Genomic DNA, 11,890 nt, shown 5'->3' with positions numbered 1-11,890 from the left:
CAAAATTATATAGGATTTCTAAAATTCTAACGTCTGAGTGTGTGCTATCACAATTAAGGTTGCTATATTAAGTTATTGTAAACCACAGAGAAAACCAAAGTTCCTTGTCAATTGTGTTTCTAACCATAACTACCCTGAACATTTTGCTATTCACAGACAATTGTCTTGTTTTAATCCCTTTCAAAGATGGTTTAAAATGAGCTATAGAATTTTAACAGGTGCTCTCAAATACGTGCTTCTGATAATCTTTGTACTTTAGAGATTGTGCATTGGAATGAAGGAAAATGTACAGGACTCATGAAGAGCCGAAATGCTCATGAATATCAAACAGAGATTGTGCATTGGAATGAAGGAAAATGTACAGGACTCATGAAGAGCCGAAATGCTCATGAATATCAAGCAAAACAAGAATGAACTAAATAGACTGAACTCAGAAAGCTGAAGCAACCTTTTTGACTTTTGCTTGGAATATTGCTGATCCTTGTTTGGTTTTTCAGAGTCAAGGAAACATATTTTGAACTGTTTACAGCCTGTAATAATTGGATACGGTATACTATGAACCAAATTTAAAGCATGTTTGTTTCTCTCTGCCTGGTTCCTCTAGAATTTGGAAACTGTGAGTAATTTTAACTTATCGCAATATAGTCATTTGCGTCAGTGCAATAAGAATCCATCTTGCTTTTGCAATAGGACACACTTGGAGAAACTGGTTATTTTACCAAGGCGTTGACTGGAAGCGTATGCTTCCCTTTAAAGAGTCAATTTCGACTTGCAGAGCCAGTAAAAGCCCAGTGGGGAAACTGTCCTCATACCCTTATCTACACAGTCCCTGTACAGGGTTTCTGATCTGTGGTCAGTAAAGAATGTCACTTTCTAACACATCTAGGAGCTCCAAGTTTATTATGGAACCTTAAGAGGAAAGGATCACTCAACTCACAGGTATCTGAGGATTAACCCATGGCTGAGCTCGGCTGTAAAAGCTCTTATCTGAGATTCCTTGGGGAAGAAAGTTCCATCAAAGCCAATCCAAAAAACTTATGTAAAAATAATTATACTTGCTGCACTTTATGCAAATAATCAGGCCAAGTGTAAAACTAAAGTCTATTTTGCAAACCACTCAGTCCTATGATGATTTTTCAACAAACATGAGGACTGGAAAGAGAGAGATCTTGTTTCAGAAAGTATGTTTGCTATTAAATTCTAAACTCACTAGTTGTTTTTAAATTTTTGCCTACATTTTAGACTAATCCTGCTTGTTCCTGTGAACCAACCAGCAATCTCCAGCTGCAGCTTAGAAAGAACAAGAGGGATGGGTAATGTAAAAATCGGGATCAATATCCTAGTCCTGAGCAATTATCCTGCAAATCCTGCCAGGTGATGGAACTAAATAGGATGCCCATCACGCAAAGTTTCTTTTTGGGGAAGGTAAGACCAAGAAAGCTAACCAAAGCCAAGCACTATGCACCTAAATCATAGCAAGCATAACTATAGCTACCAGTTATCTGGGTGTATCACAAGACATCCTTTCCCTTCCCTTGTTGAAGGAGGACTCAGTTCCACAGTTTTAACTTAGTATTCGGCTTATGATAAGGAGTTCATGCAACTCCCCTGAGACACAATTTTGTCCAGGACTCAATTCCAAGCTTTGAGTCAAAGCACTAGGCAAGAAAACTGGATCTGAGGAATCCAGAGGAAGATGATAATGGAAGTTAAAAGGCACAGCGCAGGTGTGCGTGACTGATTCCTGCCAATTAAGTCAACCCCGACTTCTGTTTCATAGATAAAGGCCACGTTAATATCCATGGCATAAATGAGGTCTAGGGAACTCCAAGGATACCAACAGTCACGGGGAGAGAGGCATAGGTGAGAGCAGATAATTCCTATTCTCTACGCCCTCCCTGATTCATGAGTGCAAGCCATTTTGGCACTCATGGTGGCACCTGCCAAGGTCACCAGGACTAGGAGATGCAAGGATGGAAGAGGAAAAGAGGACGCTCTTCCCTCTCTCCCTCATGTGCCCTGGTATCTGCTAGGAAGAGAAGGGAACCAGGGACGCCTACTTATCTCTTTCTAGATGCATAGCTATTCATCTTCAGTCTGTACCCCTTTCGAATGCATCCGAAACCCTTGGGACTACTTTTAAAAATGCTTGCTTTTTCATTTCATTGCCTCAGTTCTCGCTTCACTGATACGTAATTGTGTCTCTGTACTACAGGACATTCCCCTCAGATGCAAGACAGAGAGCCATGCCCTGGCTCCACCCTGTGTGTCTGTAAGACAGACAACTCTGGCTTTCTCTCTTTCTCTGGGCACATGCATGAGCCCTGTGCACAGTATCAGCACAGCAGCTATACCTTTTACAAACAACAGTGGCTCCTAGCCAAGTATGAGCTTACACAAACAAGTAGAGGTTACACAAACAAGGTTATATAACATCATGCACCTGCACTCCAAACTCACTGAGTCACTTTGGCCGGGATGTTTACTTTGGCCTACGCCTGACCAAAGCACATCTGTGTACCTTACAAAGGGCGAGAGAGGAAGGGCATTGCAGCTCTGGGAGAGAGGGGGCAAAAATTTACCCTTCCCCTACCTTTTTGTTTCATCCTACCTCCCAGCTGATTGGATTGTGCCCGCTATCATGGAAGGCAGATCTTCCCTACTCAACCCACTGGTTCACATACCAATCTCCTTCAGATGTACGCTCACAGACACACCTGGAGCATCCCAATCATTCTTACCAAACAGCCAACCACTTGGGTTTCCCTTGCAGCAGAAGAGGATGGGTTCAGTGTCTCTTAAACACTGAGAATAATTAATACTGTACCTGGATATCCTATCTGGATATCCTTTAATCCAGCCATGTTGACACCTAAATCAACCATCACACTTCTGTACAGCTGAACTTTCCATTAACTCTTCTTGCTTTATTTATTTCCATGATACATATAAAGTTCTAACACTTAATATAATTTAAGTAATGGTTTGCTTTTCTTCTTCCACTAGAATGTAAGTTCCATGAGGAGAAAAGTTTTATTTATTTATTTATTTTCTGCTGAATCACCATCCTAACAGAGTCGGGCACAAAATAGCTGGTACATATAAGTTAACTGAATTCAAAGGGGATTAAATATAATTCTTAAAATTCTCTATAGAATATTCTTTTGATAGTATTCCATGAGTCTGAATAAAACACTTCTCTAGCTAGCAGTCTATCATTCTGGATAAAATAAACTGTGTGTCAGTAAAAATTCAAAAATCTAAATGTTGTACAACAGAGAGAGTAGCACTACTGATCCCTGTAAGGGAGACCCGGTTACCTCGAAGGTGGGCAGGTGGGAGGCCAGGACTTGGTTTGTGCTTAGAGGGAAAGGGTTAAGCTGCTGACCCTGTCCTTGCAGACCACAGAGTGCAGCTGTGGGTGTGGGGGCAGCAGGAGCCACAGAGCCGGCTGCTGGGAGGAGCCAGAGCAGACAGCCAAGATAAAGGCGGACAGTGTGAAAGACTGCTAATGAGAGAGCTGCTGAATAAAACTATATTTCACCTGCCTACATCCCCCTAAGTGTCCTTTCAGCTACTTGCCACCCATCCACCCACTCCCTTCGGACCTCATCATGGGCTGGAACCTTGGCATAGTTGTGATTAACACCCTTGGGTGTGAGAACTCCAGCCTTTGGGCTCTGGGACTCACACCAGTGGCCCCCTAGGCTCTCAGGCCTTCAGCTTTGGACTGAAAGTTTAATATTGACTTCTTTATTCTAAGGCCTTTGGTCCCGGGCTGAGCCATGTTACTAGCTTTCCTGGTTTTTCTGCTTTGCAGAAAGCCTGTCCTGAGACTTTTTCAGCCTCCTTCATCAAGTGAGCCCATTCTCCTAATAGATTCTTTTTCATCTTTCTCTATATATAGTCTATTGTTTCTGTCTCTTAGTAAAACCCTGAGTAAAACGGGGGTTTAAACTTTAAAATAAATACTCAGGGAACATGTCAGTGTTAAGGTAACATTTTCCCAAAAGCTTCAATAAGGCAAAGGAGCAAGACTGGAGGATATCTCGCTGATGAGAAGTCTAGGCAGAAAAAACAGCCTGGTCAAAGATCCTGAGCTGTGAACATAATCACAGGAAGGAAAACAATGAGGCTGTACCAGAGCGAGTGGGAGCAGTCAAAGCAGGAGATGAAGGTCCAGAGGGGCAATGTTATTTAGATCACATAAGCTTTCTCATTTTGTCTTTTATACTGAGAGAAATTGGCAGTCCCTGGAGTGTTTAAACAGAACGCAGCAAGATGCAGTCAACATTTGCTGTTGTACTGTCAGAATCCAGTTGACCTGTTGGAAGGCTTTAGTTCTAGTCCAGGAAAGAAATGATAGTGACTTTAATAGGGTAGTAGCAGAATTCTTTTGGTTGAATTCTGAATATAATTTGAAGATAGAGCCAATTGGATATGATGGCTGAGTAAGAAAAGAAAGTGATTTAAAAGAAGGTATTAAGGATGACTCAAATCATTGCCTGAGTGACTGGAAAATGGAACTGCTATTAACTCAGAAAAATCTAGAGGAGTTAATGATTTTGGGGGAAGCATGACAATCAGGAATCCATTACATTAATGGGCATATTAACTTTGAGTTGTCAATTAAACATCCAAGTAAATTTTATGTATGATCTAGAGTTGATGGGAATTGACCAGGCTGCAGATAAAAATTTAGGAATCATATAGATTGCTTTTGAAGCCATAGACAGGGCAGCGCATTTCCAAGGAAATGAGAGTTGAGATCTGATTTTATACTGACTTGTATTATAATTTTTGCTAAGTGAGTGAGGAAGATTAGAATTATAATCAGTTTTAGAAGTCCTAGTTAGGATAGAAATGTTTACTAGACTTAGAGGTATAAATATGTTGCTTGTCAGAGCCATTATCTGTAATGCATGATATATTCAAAGCGAAGCAAAATATATGCAGTATGTCTTCTTTTTTCTTATCAAGATTATGTTATCTCAGTATTTTATAGGTAAGTCAATAGATGTGGTCAGTTACCTGAGTTATATTCCTTAATTCCCTGAGAGAATAAAAACATTTAAAAAATTATATGCAGCATTGCTTATTAAAAATAAATGTATGATAAACATAAGTAAAAATGAGAAACATTACTAACTCATTTGAAATGAGAAAAGGATTACAACTATATTTAAATACTTTGTGAATTATATTACTCTAGTTCTGGATTAAATGTTTATTGTGATGATAATGTTAAATTCTAAAAGCAATTTAGAAAAGAAATGAGAAAACACTAACAACAATAGAAAAGTAGAAGAAATTATCAGACACTATACTCTAAATTATGGTTTTGATAGGAGAGATTTATGAAATTTTAGTTCTATTTGGTTTCTATAGGGGGAATTCAGAATATCATCAAGTAACAGATAATCTATACAAAATACAGAAGAAATGTATATATATAGATAGATTTTGGTATATATAATTTGTATATACATAATTTGAAAGTAGAGCCAATTGGATATGATGAATGATTAGGAAGAATACATATATATATGAATATATATATGAATATATATATATATATTCTTTTCCAAATCTACAAAAATACATCTTTCTTCCTTCCAAAAATAAAAGCAAACACAAAAATATCAAGGTACAGACAGAAATAAATAGATATGATAGCTGGCATAGAAACTGTTAGATGTTCCACTGAACATCAATAATTTCACAAATACCCAATATCAGATGAGGTCACTCTATAATGCTGAGGAAAACAAATAAACAATCAAACAAAATTTATCTGTAATCACTTCTGAGTACAAACAAAAAACACTGTCCAAGGAACAAAAAAGGCCAAATAGCCTCATTTCCAGGCTTCCATGAGTGCCTACTGCTTTTTAACAAATCACAGTTTTAGTCTTGCTCTTTTGTTTTCATCCTTCTAGAAAACAGTGATTAATACACTGACCCAGATTCCCTTAAGGTTTCGCTCAGCTTGACTACAGTTTAAACAGGCTTCTTTCTCACTATAGGTCCCTGAGCTCACTTTTCTCAGAGCATTTCTTCAGAAAATTTGCTATTTTATATTCTTTTTCTGCACCATTGAGATGTAAATCTTCTCTTAGTCTCTTACCAGTGCTCTGACCCTGAAGTGTCTTTCTTAAGGATATGAGAGCAATTAAGAAAGATAGCACCTCTATCTCCCTGTCCCTGTTGGAGAGTAAAAGCCTAATTTCACTAATTAGCAAACACTGGTGGCCTAATCACCTTGACCAATTTCCTGCCTAATGTCCTCCAGTACTTTTAGATAGATCACCTCAGCATTAAAAATATCCTTCCATCTTTTGTTTCAGTGGAATGGAGTTCTCGCCCTGTCTTCTAATGCAATAGTATTAACCCAAATTGCAATGGTTTCTGATAAAGTCTTTCTTGCTTGTTTAACTATGACAGATGTAAATTTTTATTTTCTGGACAATACTTAATAGTACATTACTGCTGCTTCTTACCCGCACTCAATCCTGAAATACCTGGTTCCTTGGATCATCCCAAAATCTTCTAATGCAACCCCATATCCTACAAAAAGCACTTACTAATATCCTCTTCGTAAGATGCCTGCTTTGTTAGACCACTGATTTGTTTCTGGTAAACTTGGCTCCTGAGCTGTAGGACAAATGTCACCTATAAATACAGGGGAGTGAATTCTAAGTTAAACAAGAAAATAAGAATCCAAAGTCATTAAAAAAATCTCAAACAGATCACAATTAAATGTAGTTTGTGGAGGAATTAAATAATAGTTCTTGATGAAACTGTTAAAATGCAATATAAACACAAACATACTCTACAATTTTTAAGATTTCATTAAATTACCAGATAAATATAAAACTAAATGATACTTATGCATACACATTCACAGCATCATTAGAAAATAAGGAAAAACTATTCTGTAATACTGCAAAGTGTTTTAAATCATTTTCTTACAAGGGTATGCCTTTTAAGCTGAGACTTGAAAGGCAAGTAGAAATTAGACAAGAAAAGGCCTGTGAGTTTAATAAAATTTAAGTGGAAGAGCTAAATGAGTTGGGGCATAAAATTTGATGAGTCCAGGTTTACGAGAAATGCTCAGACGACTTGACGTGTGAATTCTCTCAAATATTCACAAATCAAATAATAATAATCCTTCTCCATTTATTTCAGAGAATACAGGAGAAGGGAACAATTCCTATCTCATACCTTGATACCTGGACATAGACATCACAGGAACACATAAATAAACATCAATATCCTTTATGCACATAAACACATAAACATTAATGTTATACTACCAAACCAAATTCAAGACCATATACAAAATAATTATATGTCAAGTACAAGTAGAATGTATCCAAGGAGTACCGATTCTTTTATAACCTGAGAATCAATCAATGTAATAGCCATGTTAATACAAAGGGTACAGAAAATAAACTGCATAATCATCTTAATTAAGGCATAAAAATAGATTAAATCAAATATTCATATAAGTAAAACAAATTAACAAACTAGAAAAAGCAGAAAAATTTATAATTCTGATAAATAGCATTTACAAAAACCTCACAGTAAACATTATATATAATGATGAAAAACAGGATACATTCTCTCTGAGATCAAGAACAAGGAAAGAATGTCTGTTTTAACCACTTCTATTCAACAGTGTCCTGGAGACTCTACTTTGTACAATAAGGCAAAAATTAAATAATTAAAACTGTCTTTATTCCCAGATAACTTGATAATATATGAAGAAAATGTTATATCAATGAATCCAAAAATAACTACTAGTACCAAAAAACAAGTTTAGTAAGACTGAAAGATTGAAAATTAGTATGAAAATAAATTGTATTTCTATAATCTAGTAACAAGAAAACAGCAAAAACAAACAAACAAACAAAAAATGTGGGAAGCAACTCCATTCACAGTAGCTCCAAAAAGGAAAGAAAAATGCATAAATTTAACAAAAAATTGTAAGTCAATCAGAACCACAAAACATTGCTGAAATTAAATAATATTTAAATGAATGGAGAAACATTCCATGTTCCTAAATTGGAAGACACAATATTATCAAGATGACAATTTTCATATTTAATTTTAATTTTTTCCCCTTCCTACAAAAATCCAGCAGTCTCCTCAGTCTCCTTGTAAAATCTGCCAAGTTGATGCTCATATTTATATAGAAATCTAACGCACTCAGAATAGCAAAAAACAATATTGTGAAAGAAGAACAAAGCTGGAGGACTTAAACGTCTTGATTTCAAAACTTACTATGAAACTATAGCAATTAATGTAGTGTATGGTACTGGCATAAAGACAGACATATAGATCAATGTAATAGAATTGAGATCCAGAAATAAACCATTGCTTTTATTGATTTTTCTACAAATGTTTCAAAATAATGAACTGTGGAAAATAGTCTTTTCAACAAATTGTGTTCACATTAAAACAGGCCGAATTTATACTTTTAACCCATATCATAATAAATAATGAAACATAGACCTAAAACATACACAAGACAATACAGGATAACATTTTGTGACCATAAATTAGGCCACAAACTAACATATGACATCAAAAGCATGTTCCATCAAAAATGATAAATTTGAAATTATCAAAATAAATATTATTCAAAAGACTCCATTAAGAAAATGAAAAGACAGGCCACGTTGGGGAAAAGTATTTTCAAATAATATTTGATAAAGAACTTAATCAGAATGTACAAAGAATTTCACAACATTGAAACTATGAAAACAACTCAGTTTTAAAATAGGAAAATCTTAAATAGATATGTTACCAAAAAATAGCTAATAAACACATTAAAACATTCAACATTTTTAGAGAAATGCAAATTAAAACTCCAATGAGATGTCACTATATGCCGCTACATGGCTATCATCAGAGACAGGTAATAATGCGTTTTCAAGGATGTAGAGAAGTCAGGACTATCATATATTATTGGTGAGAATATAAAATGGTGTTGTTGCTTTGGGAAACATTTTGGCAAGTTCTTAAATGTTAAACATAAATTTACCATTTGACACAACAGTTACACTACTAGGAATTTACTCGAAAGTAAAAAAACCATACTCACACAGGTATGTGCACAGTATTTATAACAGCATTTTTATATCCAAAAACTGGAAAAAAATCCAGATACCAAATAAAAAATGAATGAATGAATGGATAAACAACAGTGGTATATCCATATAAGGATATACTTTTTAGCAACAAAAAGCAACAACTGATGCCTCCAGTTTTGTTCTTTTGCTTAGGATTGTCCAAATTTCCTTTTTGGCATCACACTACCTGACTTTAAACTACAGTGTAAGATTACGGTAACCAAAATAGCATGGTACTGGTATAAAACAGGCATATAGACCAAAGAAACAGAATTAAGAACTCAGAAATAAAACCACACATCTGCAACCATCTGATCTTCTACAAACCTGACAAAAACAAGCAATGGTGAAAGGATTTCCCATTTAACAAATGGGGCTGGGAGAACTGGTTATCCATATGCAGAAAATTGAAACTGAACCCCTTCCCTGCACCTATACAAAAAATTAACTCAATATGCGTTAAAGACTTAAATGTAAAGTCCCAAACTATAACAACCCTAGACGAAAATCTAGGCAATATCATTCAGGACATAAGCATGGGCAAAGATTTTATGGTGAAATCTCCAAAAGCAATTGCAGCAAAAGCAAACATTTACAAATAGGATCTAATTAAGCTAAAAAACTTCTTCACAGCACAAGAAACTATCATCAGAGTGAATGGAAAACCTATAGAATGGGAGAAAAGCTTTGCTGTCTATCTGACAAAGGTGTAATATCCAAAATCTACAAGGAACTTATGCAAATTTACAAGAAAGAAACAACCCCATTAAAAAGTGAGGAAAAAACATGGACAGACAATTTTCAAGAAAAGATACACATATGACCAACAAACATATGGAAAAAAAGACCAATGCCACTGATTATTACAACAAGGCAAATCAAAACCACAGTGAGATACCATTTTGTGCCAGTCAGAATGGCGATTGTTAAAATGTCAAGAGACAAGACTACAATTTCAGGGATCATTTCTGTAGTTTGTTACTAGAGAAGCTTCTCTGAACGTGTAGAGCACCAGAACACATAGACACAGGGAGGGGAATATCACACACTGGGGCCTATCAGGGGGTGGGGGCTAGGGGAGGGATAGCATTAGGAGAAATACCTAATGTAAGTGATGGGTTGATGGGTGCAGAAAACCACATGGCACATGTATACCCATGTAATAAAACTGCATGTTCTGCACATGTACCCCAGAACTTAAAGTATAATAAAAAATAAAAATAAAAAAAATAAAGAGCATGCTTACAAAATTAAGACTGAATTTCAGAAAGGTCCTCCATCATTATTTTAGTTGATGGAATTCATTAGGCTCTCTTTCCTTAAAACATATCATCAAGTATGATATGGTGGGTACTCTTTTTAAAAAGGCGGGGAGAAGGGAAAAAAGGAGAGGAGGAAATAAGATTTACAAAAAGTGGAGTTGAAAGGAGAATCGAGGGGAAGGAAGGAGGATGAGAGAAGAGGACAGAAAAGGAAACAGGAAGAGGAAGGGGGCGTAAGGGGAAAAGAAGTAAAAAGCATGCGTATGAATGGTTAGCCCTGTCTTACTATACAGGATTAGAAAGATTAAGTATTGCTTCTCAGCCTTTGGCTAAGATAAAGTGTAAAACCTGAAGTAGCTGCAAAAGGGAAACAATAGTTGAAACTGTTCCTGCGAAAAATGTTTTGTTTTAAATAATGTTTTGTTTTAAATAAATGTTTTGTTTTAAATAAAGGAGTTTAAGTCAAAATGTCAAGAGACAACAGATGCTATTGAGGTTGCAGAGAAATAGGAATTCTTTTACACTCTTGGTGGGAATGTCAGTTAGTTCAACCATTGTGGAAGAAAGTGTGGTGATTCCTCAAAGATTTAGAACCAGAAATACCATGTGACCCAGCGATTCCATTACCAGGTCTATACCCAAAGGAATATAAATCATTCTATAATAAAGATACATGCACACATTCATTACAGCACAATTCACAATAGCAAAGACATGGAATCAACCCAAATGCCCATTAATGATTGACTGGATAAAGAAAATGTGGTACATCTACATGATAGAATACTATGGAGCCATAAAAAGGAGTGAGATCATGTCCTTTGCAGGGACATGGATGAAGCTGGAAGCCATTATCCCCAGCAAACGAACACAGGAACAGAAAACCAAGCACTACAGGTTCTTATTTATAAGCAGTAGCTGAACAATGAGAACACCTGGAAACTGGGAGGGGAATAACACACACTGGGACCTGTTGAGAGAGTGCACCAGGGGAGGAGCATTAGGAAAAAGAGCTGATGTATGCTGGACTTAATACGTAGGTGATGGGTTGATAGGTGACAGCAAACCTCAAGGCACTCGTTTACCTAAGCAACAAACCTGCACATCCTGCACATATGCCCGGGACTTAGAAAATAAAATAAAATAAAATAAAATAAAATAAAATGAAAGGTAAAACAATTCAAAAAAAGAGCAACAACTGATACATTCTGCAGCATAAATAAACCTCAAAATTGGGCTAAGTGAAAGAAGTCAGATGCAAAAAACTATACATTGTTTAATTCAAATTATTTACATGGTCCAAAAAAGGCAAATTTACAGTGATGGAAAGAAAGATCAAAGGCAGTATAAGGTTGAGGGTGTGTGGGAGGGTAGATTCATGATTGCCAGGCAAAGTTTTGGGGTAACTGAAGTGTTCTAACATTGGGTTGTGGTGAACAATTGTACAATTTTGATAAAAACAAAGATAATAGGGGAGAAGTCGGTTCCTTT

The 11,890-nt window shown here is 36.1% G+C and overlaps 1 pseudogene; it reads left to right on the top strand.

Annotated features, from left to right (window-relative positions):
- Positions 1-10,080: 10,080 nt before the first annotated feature.
- LOC119620117 (small nucleolar RNA U3) lies at positions 10,081-10,161 on the top strand (annotated as a pseudogene).
- Positions 10,162-11,890: the final 1,729 nt, after the last annotated feature.

Source organism: Chlorocebus sabaeus, chromosome 3 (assembly GCF_047675955.1).
Source record: "Chlorocebus sabaeus isolate Y175 chromosome 3, mChlSab1.0.hap1, whole genome shotgun sequence".
In the NCBI taxonomy this organism is placed as follows: domain Eukaryota; kingdom Metazoa; phylum Chordata; class Mammalia; order Primates; family Cercopithecidae; genus Chlorocebus; species Chlorocebus sabaeus.
This window is presented reverse-complemented; position numbering and strand designations above follow the sequence as displayed.